This window comes from Hypanus sabinus, chromosome 12 (assembly GCF_030144855.1).
Source record: "Hypanus sabinus isolate sHypSab1 chromosome 12, sHypSab1.hap1, whole genome shotgun sequence".
Taxonomy (NCBI): domain Eukaryota; kingdom Metazoa; phylum Chordata; class Chondrichthyes; order Myliobatiformes; family Dasyatidae; genus Hypanus; species Hypanus sabinus.
In genome coordinates this window covers 6,511,095-6,532,513 of record NC_082717.1, presented here as the reverse complement: position 1 = coordinate 6,532,513, position 21,419 = coordinate 6,511,095, and the positions used below count along the sequence as shown (strand labels likewise).

The following is a 21,419-nucleotide window of genomic DNA, read 5'->3' as shown; positions in this document are numbered from 1 at the left end:
TAAAAAGGTACTGTGACTCAGGAGCAAGGGTAATTGCAAAAAACACATGCGGCGGATCTACTATGGTAAAAATTTGGGAGTCCGGTGGAATGCTGCTTAAAATCGTAGTGGCATTAGGGACTACTGGATGTATCAGCTGCACAATTTCATTAATCTTACAGAGGTCCTGTACTAACCATCATTCTGACCTTCCCGGCTTTGGAACCAGCAAGATAGTAGTATTGCAAGGGGACTGGCATGGGACTAGAATGCCCTGCTTACAGAAGGATTCTATGACATGAGTGATGCCATTAACTGCCTCCTTCTTGAGAGGGTATTGGGGAATAGATGGCAACTGAGCCCCTTCCCGAATGTCTAGTCTTACGTGAGGGACCGAGGTGAGACCCACCTCCATTTTCTTTGTGGCAAGGCTGATGGTGCTGCAGACAACCCGGGACACTGAAGGATAGCTGGTAAAAGGCGAGGGTGAGTTGGGATTACCTTGGGGTGACCACCTGTGTGCAGCATATGGGGGTGGCGAAGCAGTAGGCTGGGGTCGCCTCCTCCTCAGTCTCATTATCATCAAACAGCATGGGCAGCCCAGACAGGTCAAGAGGTACCTCAAATTTACTTTTGCCGGCTTCACCTTTACCTAGTTGCCTGTCCTTAACCTGCTTATCTTTTGTTTCCCTATTCTGTTTTCCCTTATTCGTATCATAATTCTCACACAGTTAGAGCCATAGGACACTATAGCACAGTACAGGCCCTTCAGCCCTCCATGTTGTGCTGACCCATATAATCCTTAAAAAATACTAAACCCACACTACCCCATAACCTTCCATTTTTCTTTCATCCATGTGCCTGTCCAAGAGGCTCTTAAATACCCCTAATGTTTTAGCCTCCACCACCTTCCCTGGCAAGCCATTCCAGGCACTCACAACCCTAATGTTCTTTTAAAGTCTTTTTCTTTTACAATCTTTTTATTAATATAAAGATAATGGATATAACATAATATTGCTACACAATTATTGAGATTACATTGTTAATGGTTAGCATATGTAAATACATATTCAGTTAATCCAAAGGTAGTAATAAACCTCCCAAAATTGTTCAAGTACAAATGTAGTATACATAAAAAAAGGATTAACGTATCCAAAAAGAAAAAAGAAAAAAAAAAGAAAATATACCCTCCCCATAAAAATAATCTAAACAATACTAACCAAAAACTAAGAAAATGAAGAGAACATGGGCTAATTGTAGCATCAAAAAAAAAGAAAGAACCATCAGCGTCATCAACTCCAAACCTTTCTTCATATATTAAAACAAGAGAATAGGTTTGGAAAAAGGTCAAATCACATCATATGAAAGTGTTGAATAAAAGGCCTCCAGGTCTTTTCAAATTTAATGGATGGATCATATATAACACTTCTGATTTTTTCTAAGTTCAAACATAACATAGTTTGAGAGAACCAATGAAATATGGTGGGAGGATTAATCACTTTCCAATTCAGCAAAATAGATCTTTTAGCCATTAATGTAAGAAATGCAATCATCTGACGCGCTGAAGAGGTTAAGTGATGTGGTTCTATCATTGGTAAACCAAAAATTGCAGTAGTAAATGAGGTTGTAAATCAATATTCAATACAGTTGAAATAATATCAAAGATATCTTCCCAATATTTTTTCAGAGGAAGATGACCAAACATATGAGTTAAAGAGACTGTCTCAGAGTGGACTATCACACTGGACTTATATGAGAATAATAGCGAGCTAATTTATCCTTAGACATATGGGCACTGTGCAATACTTTGAACTGTATCAACGAATGTTTAGCACATATAGAGGATGAGTTAACTAATTGAAGAATTTTTTCCCACTTTTCAATAGGAAAAGTAAGCTTAAGTTCCCTTTCCCAATAATTTTTAATTTTATTAGATGCATCTAAATGAATTTTCACAATTATATTGTAGATAGTTGCTATTGCACCTTTAGATTTAAATCTAAAATTTTTTCCAAACTATCCATAGAATATAGATTCAGGAAAGTAGGAAGGACAGTATTTAAAAAGTTTCTAACCTGTAAATATCTAAAGAAATGGGATCTAGTTAAATTATATTTGTCAGATAATTGTTCAAAGGACATGAAACAATTATCCAAAAATAAATCACAAATCGTAATATACCTTTTGTTTTCCAAGTCAAATAGACTTGGTCCATAATAGAGGGATAGAAAAAAAAGTTAGATATAATAGGACTTGCTAAAGTAAATTGATTCAACCCAAAAAATTTCTGAAATTGAAACCATATTCGAAAAGTGTATTGAACTATTAGATTATCCAATTGTTTATACAATTTAGAAAGAGCAAAAGGAAGCAAAGTCCATAAGATAGAACCCAGTGAAAACCCTTTACCAATTTACATTCAAGATTTACCCAGAGAGGACTTGAAGTTATATCCAAGTCCCATAGCCAGAATTTCGAACAGTGGATATTAGTTGCCCAGTAATAAAATCTAAAATTCAGTGGTGCCAGACCACCCTCCTTTTTAGACTTCTGTAAATATCTTTTACCCAGCCTAGGACTTTTATTCTGCCAAATATATGAAGAAATTTTAGAATCAACACTATCAAAAAAAGATTTCGGAATAAAAATTGGTACTGCTTGAAATAAATATAAAAATTTAGGTAATATAATCATATTGATAGCATTGATCTGACCTATCAATGACAAAGACATTGGTGACCAATTGACAAATGAATGTTTAAACTGATCAATTAAAGGTAAAAAATGAGCCTTAAATAAATCCTTTTTTTTGTAATTTTAACCCCTAAATATATAAAATAATCGGTAACCAATCTAAAAGATAAACATCTGTAAATTGGAACCTGCATATTTAGAGGAAACAGTTCTCTCTTATTAAGGTTCAGTTTGTAACCCAAAAAATTACTAAACTGATCCAACAAAGATAAAACTGTGGGAATGGATTCCTCAGGATTAGAAATATACAATAATAAATCATCTGCATATAATGATAGTTTATGTATCTCATTCCCGCTGGTAAAACCAAAAATATTAGGTGGTTCTTGAATAGCAATTGCTAAAGGTTCCAGACCAATAACAAATTGTAATGGACTGAGAGGACAACCTTGCCTGGTGCCCCAAAATAAACAAAAAAACGAAGATCTTTGATTATTAGTAATAACCGAAGCTACTGGGGTATGATATGTCAATTTAATCCAAGATATAAATGTCAAAATAAAATTAAATTTCTCAAGCACTGTAAATAAATATGGCCATTCAACTCTGTCAAATGCTTTCTCAGCATCTACTGAAATAACACATTCTGGAGTACTACGTGAAGGAGTGTAAACAATATTCATCAATCTCCTAATGTTAAAAGAAGAGTAACAGCTTTTAATAATTCCAGTTTGGTTCACAGATATAATTCAAGGCAAGATCCTCTCCAACCTAGTCGCCAATATCTTAGAAAAAAATCTTAGAATCTACATTCAACAATGATACTGGTCTATATGATGCCTAATCAGTAGGATCTTTATTCTTTTTTTTAACTTAAAGACATAGAAGCCCTATAAAATGATTGTGGTGATTTACCTAATCTAATTGCTTCTTTAAAAACTCTACCAAGCCAATGAGAGAGCATAGAAGAAAAGCACTTAAAGAATTCTACTGTACAACCATCTGGACCTGGTGCTTTATCAGAATTCATTGAAAAAACAACCCCTTTTATTTCTTCATCTGTAATGGGAGTTTCTAATATTAAATGTTCTTCAGGTGATATTTTTGGATAATTCAATTTCCTTAAAAAGTCATACATGAAATTAGGATCATTGGGAAATTCAGAGTTATATAAAGAGGTATAAAACTCTTGAAAAGATTTGTTAATTTCATCATGATTAACTGTCAAATTATCATCCTGTTTAGGAATCTTAATAATTTGCCGTTTAACTGAAACAGTTTTCAATTGATCAGCTAATAATTTACCCGATTTATCACTATGTATACAAAATTGCTACTAGTTTACATTAATTGATTTTCAATCGAGGATGTAAGTAATAAATTATGTTACATTTGAAGCTCGAATCTTTGTTTAAAAAGCTTCTTGCTAGGAGTGATGGAATATTTCTTATTGATTTCTTTGATCTTATCAACCAATAATAATGTTTCATTCTTAATACGTTTCCTCATACAAACAGAATAGAAAATAATCTGACCACGGATATATGCCTTAAAAGTGTCCCAAAGGGTCCCGTTGGAAATTTCTTCCATAGAATTAGTTGAAAAAAAGAAATTGATCTGTTCCTTCATAAACTTACCAAAATCCAAGTCTTGAAGCAGATTGGAATTAAATTGCCATTGTCTAATACTAGGAGCTGTATCCATTAACTTGATAGAAAGTTTTATTGGAGCATGATCAGAAATGGCAATAATGTCATAGTTACAGTCAATCACAGATGGAATGAGACGAGAGTCAGTAAAAAAGTAATCAATTCTACAGTAAGAATGATAAACATGTGAAAAGAATAAAAAAAACTTTATCCTTGGGGTGTAAAAATCTCCAAATATCCAAAATTCCAGAATCATTAATGAAGGCGTTGATAAGAATAACTGACTTGTTTGGTAAGGCTTAAGTAGATATGGATCTATCCATTGAGGGATTCAAACAACAATTAAAATCACCACCCATTATCGGCATATATTCACTTAGATCAGGGAAAGCAGTAAATAAATTCTTTAAAAATTCGGGATAATCCACATTTGGAGTGTAAACATTAGCCAGACCACATTTTTTATTAAAAAGTAACCCAGTACAAAATAAAAATCTGCCATTCAGATGGGAAACAGTATCATGATGAACTTGATGAAGTATTAAAAGCAAGAGGATAGTGAGGGATAAAATTGGCCCCTTAGAGAATCAGAGTGGTCAGCTATGTGTGGAACCGAAGGAGATGGAAGAGATTTTGAATGATTTCTTCTCTTCGGTATTCACTAAGGAGAAGGATATTGAATTGTCTAAGGTGTGGGAAACAAGTAAGGAAGTTATGGAACCTATGACAATTAAAGAGGTGGAGGTACTGGCGCTTTTAAGAAATTTAAAAGTGGATAAATCCCCAGGTCTTGACAGGATATTCCCCAGGACCTTGAGGGAAGTTTGTGTAGAAATAGCAGGAGCTCTGACGGAAATCTTTAATATGTCATTAGAAATGGGGATTGTGCCGGAGGATTGGTGTATTGCTCATGTGGTTCCATTGTTTAAAAAGGGTTCTAGAAGGAAGCCTAGCAATTATAGACCTGTCAGTTTGACATCAGTGGTGGGTAAATTAATGGAAAGTATTCTTAGAGATAGTATTTATAATTATCTGGATAGACGGGATCTGATTAGAAGTAGCCAGCATGGATTTGTGCGTAGAAGGTCATGTTTGACAAACCTTATTGAATTTTTTGAAGAAGTTACGAGGAATGTTGATGAGGGTAAGGTAGTGGATGTAGTCTATATGGACTTCAGCAAAGCCTTTGACAAAGTTCCACATGGAAGGTTGGTTAAGAAGGTTCAGTCGTTAGGTATTAATGCTGGAGTAATAAAATGGATTCAACAGTGGCTAGATGGGAGATGCCAGAGAGTAGTGGTGGATAATTGTTTATTGGGATGGAGGCCGGTGACTAGCGGGGTGCCTCAGGGATCTGTTTTGGGCCCAATGTTGTTTGTAATATACATAAATGATCTGGATGATGGGGTGGTAAATTGGATTAGTAAGTATGCCGATGATACTAAGGTAGGAGGTGTTGTGGATAATCAGGTGGGTTTTCAAAGCTTGCAGGGAGATTTATGCCGGTTAGAAGAATGGGCTGAACGTTGGCAGATGGAGTTTAATGCTGAGAAGTGTGAGGTTCTACATTTTGGCAGGAATAATCCAAATAGAACATACAGAGTAAATGGTAGGGCATTGAGGAATGCAGAGGAACGGAGAGATCTAGGAATAACTGTGCATAGTTCCCTGAAAGTGGAGTCTCATGTAGATAGGGTGGTGAAGAGGGCTTTTGGAATGCTGGCCTTTATAAATCAAAGCATTGAGTACAGAAGTTGGGATGTAATGCTAAAGTTGTACAAGGCATTGGTAAGGCCGAATTTGGAATATTGTGTGCAGTTCTGGTCACCGAATTATAGGAAAGATATCAATAAATTAGAGAGAGTGCAGAGATGATTTACTAGGATGTTACCTGAGTTTCAGCAATTAAGTTACAGAGAAAGGTTGAACAAGTTAGGTCTCTATTCATTGGAGCATAGAATGTTGAGGGAGGATTTGATCGAGGTATTTAAAATTTTGAGAGGGATAGATAGAGTTGACGTGAACAGGCTGCTTCCATTGAGAGTAGGGGAGATTCAAACTAGAGGACATGATTTGAGAGTTAGGGGGCAGAAGTTTAAGGGAAACACAAGGGGGTATTTCTTTACTCAAAGAGTGATAGCTGTGTGGAATGAGCTTCCCATAGAAGTAGTTGAGGCCAGTTCAGTTGTGTCATTTAAGGTAAAATTGGATAGGTATATGGACAGGAAAGGAGTGGAGGGTTATGGGCTGAGTGCGGGTAGGTGGGACTAGGTGAGATTAAGGGTTTGGCACAGACTAGGAGGGCCAAGATGGCCTGTTTCCATGCTGTGATTGTTATATGGTTATATGGTTATTTGAGGAATCTATAAAAATTGAAATTCCTCTCACTTTAGCATGCAAAATCGAGTGAAACTGTTGTTCCTTCCAAAACCTGAAAAAATGTTGATTATCCTCTTTCTTCACTTGAGTTTCTTGTACAAAAATAATATGAGCATTCAATCTTTGGAATACTTTAAAAGTCTTCTTCCATTTAATCGGGTGGTTTAAACCATTTGTATTCTAAGAGACAAAAGTTAATAATTTGAGCAATAATTTCACAGAATCAATCTTTTGGTATGTGAAGAGTTAACCATAATGTGAACTCATGAACCCAGAAGAGGAATAAAAGCTGAGGGAAGCCAGCCCAAGTGAGAAAACTAAAAATAATATGAAAAAATCTCCACCCTCCACCCGTAAAGACCTGAGAGTAAGCCTAAAGAAGGCCAGAAAGAGAAATAATACTAAATCTACCTCATTTCTCCAACTCCAAAAATATATGTAAAAAAAAAGACAACACAAAATCCCCCAAAAAATTAAGGATTGTACTATAATAATCTTCGTAAGGTGATTTCTAAAAAAGGGGGAAAAAAGTAAATGTCAGCATACTATAAATCGGAAAAAAAACATCAGCAATTAAAAATAACACTTCAAAAAACAAAAAAGGCATTATGGGAAGAAGAACGTGAGAAGAAAAAGGAATGCAAAGTAAAAGAACAAGAGGAAATATGAGATAAGAAAAATGAACCACCATCTTGATTATATGAAACAAACATTGAAATGAGATATTCCTCCAAAATAATAAAAATCCCTATCAAATCATTAATAAAAATGTCAAAATTCAAATAATTAAGAAAAAATTAGCAAAATTAAAAGGAAAAAAAGATGAGTACATCAACCAAAAAATATATAGTTAAAATGTAAAATATTACTAAATTAATTTAAAACTAATAGATTAATTAAAGCTGAGTGTCCGAAGCAGATGGATAAAGTTCATCCAAAAAACTTGGAGCTGCACTTGTAGAGAGGAAGATATGACATTGCCCTTCTGAAGAGGAAATTCTGAGGCATGCATGATAGAGTAACGCTGGTTTGAGACCCTTTTCATAACATTCTGGCATCAAAGATTTAAAAGCCAACCGGGCCTTCATCACTTCTGGGCTATAATCCTCCACGAGAGGGAATTGATAATTTTGAAATTTAATCATACTTTGCTGATGAGCAATGCAGATAAGATGTTCTTTAACATGCACATAATGAAACCGGACAATCACTGCTCAAGGTCTGGACCCAGGAATCAGGTGTCGAGGAAAAGAGTGATGGGCACGACCCAGTAATGGGGGGTCGTTTGGAAATTCAGAGGTAAACACATCCTTTAAAAGTTGAGAAAAGAAATTTAAAGTGTCCTCTTTCTCATCATCTTTGGGGAGACCGATTATACGTAGATTCTGTCTTCTGGATTGATTTTCAAGATTGATGATCTTGGATTTGAAACTCTCCAACCGTTTAACTGTTCAAGACGGAGTTTGTTCCAAGCAATCAATTTTTTTATCTCTCTTCCGAGCTTCGTCCTGTAGTTCTGTGATGATTGATTGTTGTTGTTTTACTTTGTGACCAAGTGCATCCAAAGAATCCTGGAGTGCCTTAGAATCTTCTTTAATATTTTGGCGTAGTTCAACAGATTGTGCATTTAAAAGTTCCAACATTGTCGCATAAGTTAATTCAGTTTGCTTATGTAACCTCCTGGGTCGCCTCAGGCTCGCTCAGCTCGTTTTCGTGTAGAGGGAGCAGCCTTCGGCCCCACCAAACTGGGTAATCAGCTGGTGTGGGTGCTGTGTGATGTCCCCACCTCACCAAAGAACAAACAGGACACCATATGCGATTAAATGAGTACAATTTATAAAGGTTTACTATAACTACGTGATTAATAATGATACAGTATATATGAAGGAAAAAAAATAAAGAAAAGGCGCCAAACTTATCAAAGTCCAAACCACTTCATGCACAACTATTGGAGCTCAATTACCGAAGTCTTCTGGCCACCAGTCAATCCCCTCGGAACTCCTCGACTCGCAGCTCAGGACCATCCAAAGTGGTCAACAAAGCACATCTATCCTCATCTCCTCTCCTCGGGGTACCTCTTGGCCTTGGACCCCTGCTTGGGGTCTGTTCCTCGCCCGGTTTACAGCATTGTTTCCTCTCTCTCTCAATCTCTCGCGCTGAATCCCCAAAAGCCCGCCAACAGTAGTTTACAGACTCAGAAGAAAGAACAACATTAATCCCAATTGGTTTACAAAGGAATACAATTCTCGTTATCAGTAAATTTTAACCCAAACAAGCTTCCAGCACTCTCTCGCAACAAAGAAGCATTCCTACTTTTAACAAAACAAAGAAGCCATTTTGATTACATACACAGTAACAAAGAAAAAGAAGAAATCCCCTTTACACTCTCCCCACACCAAATAAAAGTCATGTCCTCATGACTATTAAATAACTCACCACCTTTCCTGCCAACACACCCTAACCCAAGCACAAACAATGACATCTCCTCCCCACAGAGTAAACCACACGCCCTGTTCCTCAGGTGCTACATAGGTCAACTATCTGGGAGTTCCCTAACCCTTCTGAGACCTCCGTACCCCCTCACCTAAACCCTTCAGGCTCGGATACACTGGGGATACCTCGGGCCGCTACCAACTCCTCTCTCAGCCGCTCACTCATGCCCCCCACTGCACACAGCTAACCCTCCCCACTACACCTGACTCAGTGGGAGAAGGGCCAAAGGTCTCTTCCTCAATTGAGGGAAAGGCAGCATGTACCACACATCCAGCACATCATCCACCGAATCTGTATTCTTCCTCATTTCTGCGATCGGTAGCTGCTCCAACTGGAAACACGTGGCCTGCACTGTTCCTGCTGTCTCTTCAGCCTCCTGCAATTGAGATATCAGCTTCTTCTCTGGCCACTGCAACTCTCGCCACAGGCTCAGCGGTTCTGTCTCATGCATCCCAGCCATCTCAATCTGGGACGCAGTTACTCCAACAGCTTCTTCCACCCCGACCTGAAAAGCAGCAGTTAAAGATTGGTCAGCCTCCAGTTCAGTATTCACTGCACTTCTCTCCAGCTTTTCCTTCCTCATGACTTCTTCCAGATCAATGTTCTCCAGTATCTCCATCTTTATTTCAAACTTGATTCCGTAGAGACAGTAACTCACGAGCTGCGACCTTCGCCAGCCTTGGCACATGCCCAGAAAAAACACTTTAACTCGGTAGTTCTCAGCCGCTCCTGCAACGACCTCACTTCATATTCTCCTGAGGCAAATCCAAATACCAAGAGATCATCCACATACACCAAAACTCCAAATGCCTCCACATCCCCTATGGTCTTCCACCTGCCCCGCAGGAAGGTTGCAAGGGCTCCAGATATGCCCTGTGGCATCTTTTCGGACCGGAAGAATCCTAGGGAATTTATAACGGCCGTCTTCTCCTTGTCGGCCCCACTCATCGGGATCTGGCAACATCCACTCCTCAGATCCAGCACCTTAAACCACTTCGCACCACTCAGACAGGCCATCGCCTCTTCGGCCCTCAGGGCCATATTCTAGTCACTGACAGTGCACCTCTTCAGTGCAATATAATCCACACACACGCTGCCTACATCTTCCATGGCTGTAGGGGCCAGTCGCCGCAACCTCTCTCTCTCCGAGGTGTCTTCAGTGGTCAACTCCCCTCCCTCATGGTATTTCGCAGCATCCACTAAGAGGGTCTCACCCTCAGATACTTCCCCCAGGCCGGACCGCCACTGGCTCTTGTTTGAATTCGTTACTGGCCCAATGCTGCTACACACGTCCACACAAGCAGCTCGAAACTCTGGGTGCATCGACAATGCCTCCAAACAGCTCTCACCTGCCTCCTCTGGGCAGGCCCCCAAGCGCACCGGCAGGACATTGGTTCTCTCCAGAACCGAAACGCTGCCCGTCTCAACAGTGTCTGGACACATCATCATCAACGATTCACGAACCTCAGTCACCTCCACATTTGCCTCTAAGAACTCAATTTTCATTGACCAACAACCGTCGTCTGGATAATCACTGGCACTGGTACCCCAAATCTCCAATGCCCTCAATGTTGTCAAGGGTAAATGCTTCCAATAACGGTTATAAAACAAACTGTACAGCAACTTAACCGGCGCCCGGGTGCCGAGGATGGCTTTAACTTGACTTCCATCCGTCCGTAACAACACCTGTGCACGTGGTCCCTCTAAGCCTTCAGGAATAGGGCATGTTCCTTTCGGTTCCTTGGTACATTGCTGGGAATGTGCTCCCCCAGAGACCCCAAGCCGTACCCCCACTGGGCCTCCTCTAAGTTTCCCGACACCTCTCAGATCAACTGAACAACTGATCCCCTTGACAGATCCCCTTGGCACCTCAAGCAATTTATCTGCCCCCCTAGCCAAAAAGGGATACCCTAAAATCTTTCCACCAATCTCCTGCCACGGATATGATAAGCCCCCCAGCTGCGGCATTTGACTTCCAGTCGAACCACACGCATTTTCCCACACTTTCACATAACTGACAGCTGTCACCCCGAGGTAATTGTACCCAACAGTTCTAACAATGCCACCAGCCCGCCTACTCAAACTTCCAACCAATTCCAGTCACTTTCCCTCAGCCAAGCACTGCCACTCACCCAACACACATGCAGTGATAACCAGCAATCGCACTCCCACAAAGGCACACCAGCTCTTCGCCGCAGACATAATTTAAAGAGGGTGATCACACAGCTTCCGCTGAAATCAATCCCGGATGAGCACCCCACAGTGTAACCCCCTGGGTTGCCTCAGGCTCGCTCAGCTCGTTCTCGTCTAGGGGGCGCAGCCTTCGGCCCCGCCAAACTGGGTGATCAGCTGGTGTGGTTGCTGTGTGATGTCCCTGCCTTGCCAAAGAACAAATAGGACACCATATGCAATTAAATGAGTACAATTTATAAAGGTTACTATAACTACGTGATTAATAACGATACAGTATATATGAAGGAAAAAAAATAAAGAAAAGGCGCCAAACTTATCAAAGTCCAAACCACTTCGTGCACAACCATTGGAGCTCAATTACCGAAGTCTTCTGGCCACCATTTGATCCCCTCCAAACTCCTCGACTCGCAGCTCAGGACCACCTGAAGTGGTCAACCAAGCACATCTATCCTCGTCTCTTCTCCTTGGGGTACGTCCTGGCCTTGGACCCCGCTTGGGGTCTGTTCCTCGCCCAGTTTACAGCATCACATCCTCTCTCTCTCAGCCCCTTGCACCGACTCCCCCAAAATGCCCGCCAACAGTAGCTTACAGACTCAGAAGAAAGAACAACATTAATCCCAATTGGTTAACAAAGGAATACAATTCTCGTTATCAGTAAATTTTAACCCAAACAAGCTTCCAGCACTCTCTCGCAACAAAGAACCATTCCTACTTTTAACAAAACAAAGAAGCCATTTTGATTACATACACAGTAACAAAGAAAAAGAAGAAATCCCCTTTACACTTAGGTTCACCTCTTTTCTTCTTACTGTTACCGTCGGCATCTTTCCCCTTTTTTGGATCTAGTCCTTTAGATCTTGTACTCATTTCTGTGCTTTTTCTTCAAAAAATCACAATCAAAGCTAAAAAAAAAAACTTCAAAAATAAAAATCTTCCAGTGTAGATAAAAATAGATTAATTAAGGGTGATCATGGGTTAAAAAAAATAACAATAATGTACAGAAGCCAAATCAAACCTCACTCCATGAGCGTCTAGTGGAGAATTCCTATGTCTCCCACGATTTCAAATTTCCTTCATATCACATATCCTAATCCCTCTTCAATGTGCATTATGCTCCTAACTCCTTTGCTTAGATTTATTATTTAATTCTTCAGCTGTTTTTCTCCAATTGGACATTAAAACTTTCCATTTTTATCTGGCACTACGTTTCCAAATTGCTTCCTCTGCCTTCAGACATTTATCTAAGTCCCAGTTCCCACCCAAAGGCTAAATTTCACGACCCAATTTCTTATTTAGGCATGCCAATAACCTTCAATAATCATTTTCTCTTTCTGGGTCATCTCTGCATTTTTAAAATAATGGCATGTTATTCCGGACTTATCTAATATTTGCCCCATATTTCCTAATTGGGTGGATCAGCCGCCTTCTTTCCTCACATCCACTTCAGAGTCCTGACCTTCGTGTTGGGGATTTTCCCTCTTAACAACCAGTCTAAGGCTGGATGCTGATACTTCAGAGTGTGGCTTTACCACCACGTAACCTAAAACTCCTATTCCCCATTAACCTTGTGCCCTTTTCCACATTAATTTTGTGCCGTGTCTCTGCACCTACTTCAAGGTCCTGACCTTTGCGTGGGGGATTTCCCCTCTTAACAACCGGTCTGAGGCTGGATGCTGAGACAGGCAAATTATGATAATCGTACCCAAAACGTATTTACAACATCCGGATAGATTGCAGGAGAGAGCCTCTTCCCCTGTGTTTGGCCAAACTTCCATTCTGTCCTGTGCTAGTCAATTTACTACGCTACGCACTCCGGCCCCCCCATGTCAATTAAGGTGCTCACCAGCTTCAAATGTAATAGGTTACTGCCACTAACCCACTGCCCAATTCACGGTGACGCACCCAAAGAAAAATGTAATAGATCACTGTTGATGATCCGCTACCCAATTCTTCAGCATGCACAGACTTTAATTCTCCTAATACCTCATAAACTTTAATACTCACAATACCTCGTTGGGTCCTCTGTTACCGCAAATCTACTGACCTGTAGTACTCGGGTGATCCTTAACTCAGGTTTCAGAAGGAATCCGTCAGAGGATTATCCGCCAGACGAAGGGGTTGTCAGGGTGGACAGTTAATGAGAGAGATCAAGGTAAATCTTACCTTTTGGGCCCATCTTTCTTAGGTTACAGCCACCGAGGTGACCATTAACGCCGTACCCCGGGAATATCAGGTCTTGGAAACCTGGCTGGCTCACCAAATTGTCAATGACGGATCGACCCAATGCAAAGGTGCAAATACCAAAGATGCATAAAACAAATGATAAAACCTTTACTTTTTATTCATAGCATGCTATGGGGGTATTTACAGACTGATCCCCCAAAGAGCCAGTCCGGACACTGCCCTGCCCTGAACATAATTCTTCACAATTTATAACATTGATCATTACAGGAAATACTATAATTACGTGAGTTAATACAGTTTTAGAATAGTTTCAATCACATGCTAAGGTACAATTAGATTTAAAATCATCATTGGTTAGTTATAATTATTTTCTGCCAAAACTAGCCAGGATACAATCTTAGTTCCTCATGTTGATACCTCCCCCTACGCGCGAACGTTCTACTACCCACACCCCAAGCCATCCTTCCCCTATTTAGTTATGTTATACCTCAAAATGCTTTTTGCAACCTGACAATTCCTTATTTGGACCTATATCTAACATTATTAGGGAACAATGTCTAGTACATCACTTGTTGCTGTGTAAGGTTCCCTTTTGGCTGTCCAGCAACTAACATAACTAACATAATTGAACATTAGCTAATCATTGTCTTTTAATCTCTTTTAATCTATACCCTTATTTACCTATCTCTTTAATCCATCACTGCAGCACAGAATAGACCCTTCGGCCCACAATATAACCCATTCTAGGATAAATCTAACTATTCCCTCCTACATTGTTATTGTTCCCTTCAATGCTTTGTGGCACATCTGGCAACAACTTTGTTGTTTCTTTGGCATTTTTGTCTGTTTTCTGAGGCCGAGTTTCTAGCTCAACGATCAACCCAACACGGATGGAAGGCATACAAGGAGCTGGCCAGATTCAAACCCGGGTCCACTCACCTTGAAGTCTGGTGTGGATGCCACTGAAACACCAGTGAGCATTCCCTCCCACATAGCCCTCTATTTCTGTATCATCTTTGTACTTATTTAAGAATTTCTTAAAAATCCCAATGTATCTAGGAGGTCCTAAATGAATACTTCACTTCAGTATTCACAAGTGAAAAGGATCTTGATCAGGATGAGGTCGAAGTAGAGCAGGCCTGCGTGCTGGACAATGTGGAGATTAAGGAAGAATAAGTGCCGGATCTTCTTAAAAACATTAAGATTGATAAATCCCCAGGGCCGGATATGATACACCCCAGGTTGTTGTGGGAATTGAGAGAAAAGATTGCTGGAGCATTAGCTATGCTCTTTGAATCGTCTTTGGCTGCAGGAGAAGTGCCGGAGGACTAGAGAATGGCAAATGTAGTTCCCTTGTTTAAAAAAGGTAATAGGGAGAAACCTGGGAACTATAGACTGGTGAGTCTTACGTCAGTGGTATGCAAACTACTGGAAAGGATTCTTAAGGATAGGATCTATGAGCATTTGGAGAAGTACATTCTACTCATGAATAGTCAACATGGCTTTGTGAAGGGAAGATCGTGCCTCACGAGCCTGATTGAGTTTTTTGAAGAGGTAACAAAAAAATTGATGAGGGTAGGGCAGTGGATGTGGTCTACATGGACTTTAGCAAGGCATTTGACAAAGTCCCTCATGAGAGACACATCCAGAAAGTCATGAGGCATGGGATAAGTGGAACCTTGGCTGTTTGGATTAAAACATTTGGCTTAAAGGGAGAAAACAGAGGGTAGCTGTGGAAGGAAAGTATTCTGCCTGGAGGTCAGTGACTAGTGGAGTGCCGCAGGGATCTGTCCTGGGACCCCTGCTATTTGTGATTTTTATAAATGACCTGGATGTAGAGGCGGAAAGATGGGTGAGTAAGTTTACGGATGACACGAAGATTGGAGGAGTTGTGGATGGAGCTGCAGATTGTTGAAGGTTACAAAAGGATATAGACAGGCTGCAGAGTTGGGCAGAAAAATGGCAGATGAAGTTCAATCCAGACAAGAGTGAGGTGATGCATTATGGAAGGACAAATCAGAAGACTGAGTACAGGATTAATGGTCAGTTACTTAAGAGTGTGGATGAACAAAGGGACCTTGGGGTTCAAATCCATACATCCCTCAAGGTCGCTGCACAGGTTGATAGGGTAGTTAAGAAGGCCTATGGGATGCTAGGCTTCATTAACAGAGGGATTGAGTTCAAGAGTAGAGAGGTCATGTTGCAACTCTACAAATCTCTGGTGAGACAACACTTAGAGTATTGTGTTCAGTTCTGGTCACCTCATTATAGGAAAGATGTGGAAGCAATGGAGAGGGTGCAGAGGAGATTTACCAGGATGTTGTCTGGTTTGCAGAAGAAGTCATATGAAGCAAGATTAGCAGAGCTGGGACTTTTCTCTTTGGAATGTAGAAGAATGAGAGGGGACATGATAGAGGTCTACAAGATTATGAGAGGCATAGATAGGGTGGATAGTCAGTACCTGTTTCCCAGGGCACCAATAGCACACACCAGAGGGCATATGTGCAAAATTAAGGGAGGGAAGTTTAAGGGAGACATCAGGGGTAAGTTTTTTACACAGAGGGTTGTGAGTGCCTGGAGTGACTTGCCAGGGAAGCTGGTGGAGGCTAACACATTAGGGGTACTTAGGAGCCTCTTGGACAGGCACATGGATGAAAGAAAAATAGAGGGTTATGGGGTAGTGTGGTTTAGTACTTTTTTTTAAGGATTATATGGGTCAGCATAACATGGAGGGCTGAAGGGCCTGTACTGTGCTGTAGTGTTCTATGTTTCTTTAGTTCTATCTGCCTCTACCATCACCCCTTGTGGGACTTTCAACCCATCCACCACTCTTTGTGAAAAAAAACCTATGCTTGACCTTTACTGTACAATTCCTTTAATCACCTTAAAATTACCCCCCACACAATAGCCATTTCCATCCTAGGAAAATGTCTCTGGCTGTCCATTCAATTTATGCTTCTTATCATCTTGTACATCTCTGTCAAGTCACTTCTGATCCTCCTTTACACCAAAGAAAATAGTCCTAGCTTTTTGAAACTTTCCTCAGAAGATGTACTTTCTAATCCAGGAAGCATCCTGTTAAATATCCTCTGCATCCTCTCTAAGGCTTCCACATTCTTTCTATAACAAGGTGTCCAGAACTGAACACAATATTCCAGGTGTGGATTAACCAGAGTTTTAGAGAGCTCTTGAACTCAATCCCCATAAGTGGTGCTTCTACACCCTTAGGAGTTTGCAAAGAGTCACCATGACACCTGGAGATGTGTGGTGGAGAGTATCTGTATACTCAGCCTGGTATGGAAACACCAAACCCTGAACAGAAAATCCTCCAGAAAGTAGTGAACCTGGCCCAGCCAACGACAGGAAAAAGCCTCAGCACCACTGAGCACGTCTACACAGAGCGCTGTCACAGAAAAGCAGCATCCATCATCAGGGAGCCCCACCACCCAGGTTATCCTCTCTTCTCTCTGTTGCCACCAGTAAGGGAGTATCAGAGCCTCGGGACTCACATCGCCAAGTTCAGGAACAGTTTTACGCCTCAACCATCAGACTCTTGAGCTAGTGGATAAAACTTCGCTTAACTTTACTTGCCCCACTACCGAAATGTTACCACAACCTATGTTCACTTCCCCGATTCTTCACCTCATGTTCTCAATATTCATTGCTTATGTAAGGATCAGCTATGATTGAATGGCGGAGCAGACTCGATGGGCCAAATAGGCTAATTCTGCTCCTATGTCTTATGATCTTATACTCTTCATTTATTATTATTATTATTATTTATTTTTGTATTTGCAGATTGTCTTTTGCACACTGGTTGAACATCCAGGTTGGAGTGCTCTGTGATTGATTCTTTATGGTTATTATTCTGTGATGGATTTATTGAGTATGCCCACAAGGAAATGAATCTCATGGTTGGAAATGGAGGCATAAATGTATTATAATAGTAAATTTACTTTGAACTCTGAAGTATGGGCAACAAACCATACATCTTCTTAACAATCCAGTCAACATGCATGGCAACCTTGAGGAATCTAAGTATGTGTAACTCAGGAACCCTCATTTCTTCCACACTGCAAAGAATCCTGTCTTTAACCCTACGTCAAATTTGACCTTCCAAAGTGAAACTCTCCACACTTCTCCAGGTTGAACTCTGATATTCCTCAGTCCAGCTCCACATCCAGTCAATGTCCTGTTGTATCCTACGGAAACCTTCTGCACTGTCCACAACTCCACCAACCTTCATGATATCTGCAAACTTACTGACCCCACACATCCACTTACTCATTCAAATCATGAGTAGGAAAGGGGAAAAGGTCCTGATGAGAGAATATGGGGAGCTGGGGAAACTGAAAAGCAGGTCCTCATGGGAAGTAATCTTTGGGTTGTGCCTACTCCACACACCAGAGAGGGTAAAAATAAGATGAATTGCTAGATGAATGTGTGACTGAGGAATTAGTACAGAGGGTGGGGTTTCAGATTTATTTTTATTTATTTGTTTATTTAGAGATACAGTGCAGAATAGGCCCTTCTGGCTCAATGAGCCACACCACCTACCAAACTACGATTTAATCCGAGCCTAATCACGGGATAATTTTCAATGACCAATTAACCTGCTAATCAATGTGATTTCAGACTGTAGGAGGAAACCAGAGCACCCGGAGGAAACCCACATGGTCACAGGGATAACGTACAAGCTCCTGACAGGCAGTGGCTGGAATTGAACCTGGGTCACCTGTACTTTAAGGTATTGTGTTATCCACTATACTACTATGACACCCAGCCCCTGATGATTTTAAACATTTCTATAAGGTCACATCTCATTATGTGAATTTTAAAAGCACTGACTATCACAATCTGATCTGTCTTGCACCTGTCTGCTATCTTTCTGATAATTTGCTCCTCGAAATCCCACTGACTATTGGAGAAATTTAATATAAGACCATAAAACAAAGGAGCAGAAGTTGGCCATTCAGCCCATTAAGTCTGTTCTGCCATTTTGTCATGAGCTGATCCATTCTCCCATTTAGTCCCACTCCCCTGCCTTCTCACCATAATCTTTGATGCCCTGGCTACTCAGATACCTATCAATCTCTGCCTTAAATACACCCAATGACTTGACCTCCACTGCCGCCCGTGGCAACAAATTCCATAGATTCACCATGCTCTGGCTAAAAATTTTTTTTCACATCTCTGTTCTGAATGGGCGCCTTCAATCCTTAAGTCATGCCCTGTCATACTAGACTCCCCCACCATGGGAAACAGCTTTGTCATATCCACTCTGTCCATGCCTTTTAACATTCAAAATGTTTCTATTCGGTCCCCTCACATTCTTCCAAACTCCAAGGAGTACAGTACAAGAGCAGTCAAACATCCCTCATATGTTAACCCTCTCATTCCTGGAGTCATTCTAGTGAATCTTCTCTGAACCCCCTTCAACGTCAGCACATCCTTTCTTAAATAACGAGCTCAAAACTGCACACAGTACTCCAAGTGAGGTCTTAACTGTGCCTTATAGAGCCTCAACATCACATCCCTGCTTCTATACTCTATTCCTCTAGGAATGAATGCCAACATTGCATTCGCCTTCTTCACCACCGACTCAACCTGGAGGTTAACCTTAAGGGTATCCTGCACGAGGACTCCCAAGTCCCGTTGCATCTCAGAACTTTGAATTCTCTCCCCATTTAAATAATAGTCTGCCCGTTTATTTCTTCTACCAAAGTGCATGACTATACACTTTCCAATATTGTATTTCATTTGTCAATTCTTTGCCCACTCTCCCAATCTATCCAAGTCTCTCTGCAGACACTCTGTTTCCTCAGCACTACCGGCCCCTCCACCTATCTTTGTATCATCAGCAAACTTAGCCACAAAGCCATCCATTCCATAATCCAAATCATTGATATACAATGTAAAAAGAAGTGGCCCCAACATGGAGCCCTGTGGAACACCACTGGTAACTGGCAGCCAACCAGAATGGGATCCTTTATTCCCACTCTCTGCTTCCTGCCAATCAACCAACACTCTATCCACATATGTAACTTTCCCATAATTTCATGTGCTCTTAGCTTGCTTAGCAGCCTCATGTGCGGCACCTTGTAAAAGGCCTTCTGAAAATCCAAATACACAACATCCACTGCATCTCCCTTGTCGAGCCTACTTGTAATTTCCTCAGAAAATTGCACTAGGTTTGTCAGGCAGGATTTTCCTTTTAGAAAACCATGCTGAGTTCTGCCTGTCTTGTCATATGCCTCCAGATACTCTGTAACCTCATCCTTGTCAATTGACTCCAACAATTTCCCAACCACCAATGTCAAGCTAACAGGTCTATAATTTCCTTTTTGCTTTCTTATCCCCTTCTTAAATAGGGAGTGACATTTGCAATCTTCCAGTCCTCTGGAACCATGCCAGAATCCATTGACATTTGAAAGATCATTGCTAATGCCTCTGCAATCTCCACAGCTACTTCCTTCAGAACATAAGGGTGCATTCCATCTGGTCCAGAAGATTTATCTACCCTTAGGTTATTCAGCTTCCTGAGTACTTTCTCTGTCGTAATTGTGACTGCGCACACTTCTCTTCCCTGATACCCTTGAGTGTCTGGCATACTGCTGATGTCTTCCTCAGTGAAGAATGATGCAAAATACTTGTTCAGTTCCTCCGCCATCTCCTTATCTCCCATTACAATTTCTCCAGCATCATTTTATTTTGGTCCTATATCTATTCTCACCTGCCTCTTACTCTTTATATACTTGAAAAAGCTTTTAGTACCCTCTTTGATATTATTTGTTAGCTTCCATTCATAGTTCATCTTAGTTTCCTTTTGTAAGCTTTTAAAAACTTCCCAATCTTCTGTCTTCCAACTAATTTTTGCTTCCTTGTATGCCCTCTCCTTTGCTTTTACTTTGGTTTTGACTTCCCTTGTCAGCCACGGTTGCATCCTTTTTCCATTTGAAAATTTCTTCTTTTTTGGAATATATCTGTCTTGCACCTTCCTCACTTCTCGCATAAACTGCAGCCACTGCTGCTCTGCCGTCCTTCCTGCTAGTGTCCCCTTCCGGTCAACCTTGGCCAGTTCCCCTCTCATGCCGCTGTAATTTTCTTTACTCCACTGAAATACCGACACATTGGATTTCAGCTTCTCTTTCTCAAATTTCACAGTGAACTCAATCATGTTGTGATCACTGCCTCCTAAGGGTTCCTTCACTTCCATCTCTCTAATCACCTCTGGTTCATTAGACAATACCCAACCAGTACAGCTGATCCCCTAGTGGGCTCAACAACAAGCTGTTCTAAAAAGCCATCTCATAGACATTCTACAAATTCTCTCTCTTGAGATCCAGTGCCGACCTGATTTTTCCAATCCACTCGCATGTTAAAATCCTCCACAATTAACCTAACACTGCCCTTCTGGCAAGCCTTTTCAATTTCCTGTTGTAATTTGTAGTCCACATCACTGCAGCTGTTTGGAGGCCTGTATATAACTGCCATCAAGGTCCTTTTACCCCTGCGATTTCTTAGCTCAACCCATAAAGATTCTGGACCTTCCAATCCTATGTCACTCTTCCTAATGATTTAATATCATTTCTTACCATTAAAGCCACGCCACCCCCTCTGCCTACCTGCCTATCCTTCCGATACACCGTGTATCCTTGGACATTCAGCTCCCAGAGACATGCATCCTTTAGCCCTGTCTCAGTGATGGCCACAATATCATACCTGCCAATCTGTAGCTGTATGACAAGATCATCCACCTTATTCCTTATACTGCATGCATTTAAGTATAACACTTTAATTCAAGTATTTGGTACTTTTTGCTTTGATTGCACTGCAACACATCTCAAT

General features: G+C 40.8%; 1 protein-coding gene across 1 annotated transcript in view; it reads left to right on the top strand.

Moving 5' to 3' along the window:
* Window positions 1–21,419, top strand: part of LOC132402600 (uncharacterized) — a 78,619-nt gene that overhangs the window by 40,622 nt on the left and 16,578 nt on the right. The window contains exon 2 of the mRNA XM_059985501.1: window positions 18,207–18,318. The gene's annotated coding sequence lies outside the window, so the exon portion shown is untranslated. The remainder of the gene's footprint in view (window positions 1–18,206; window positions 18,319–21,419) is intronic.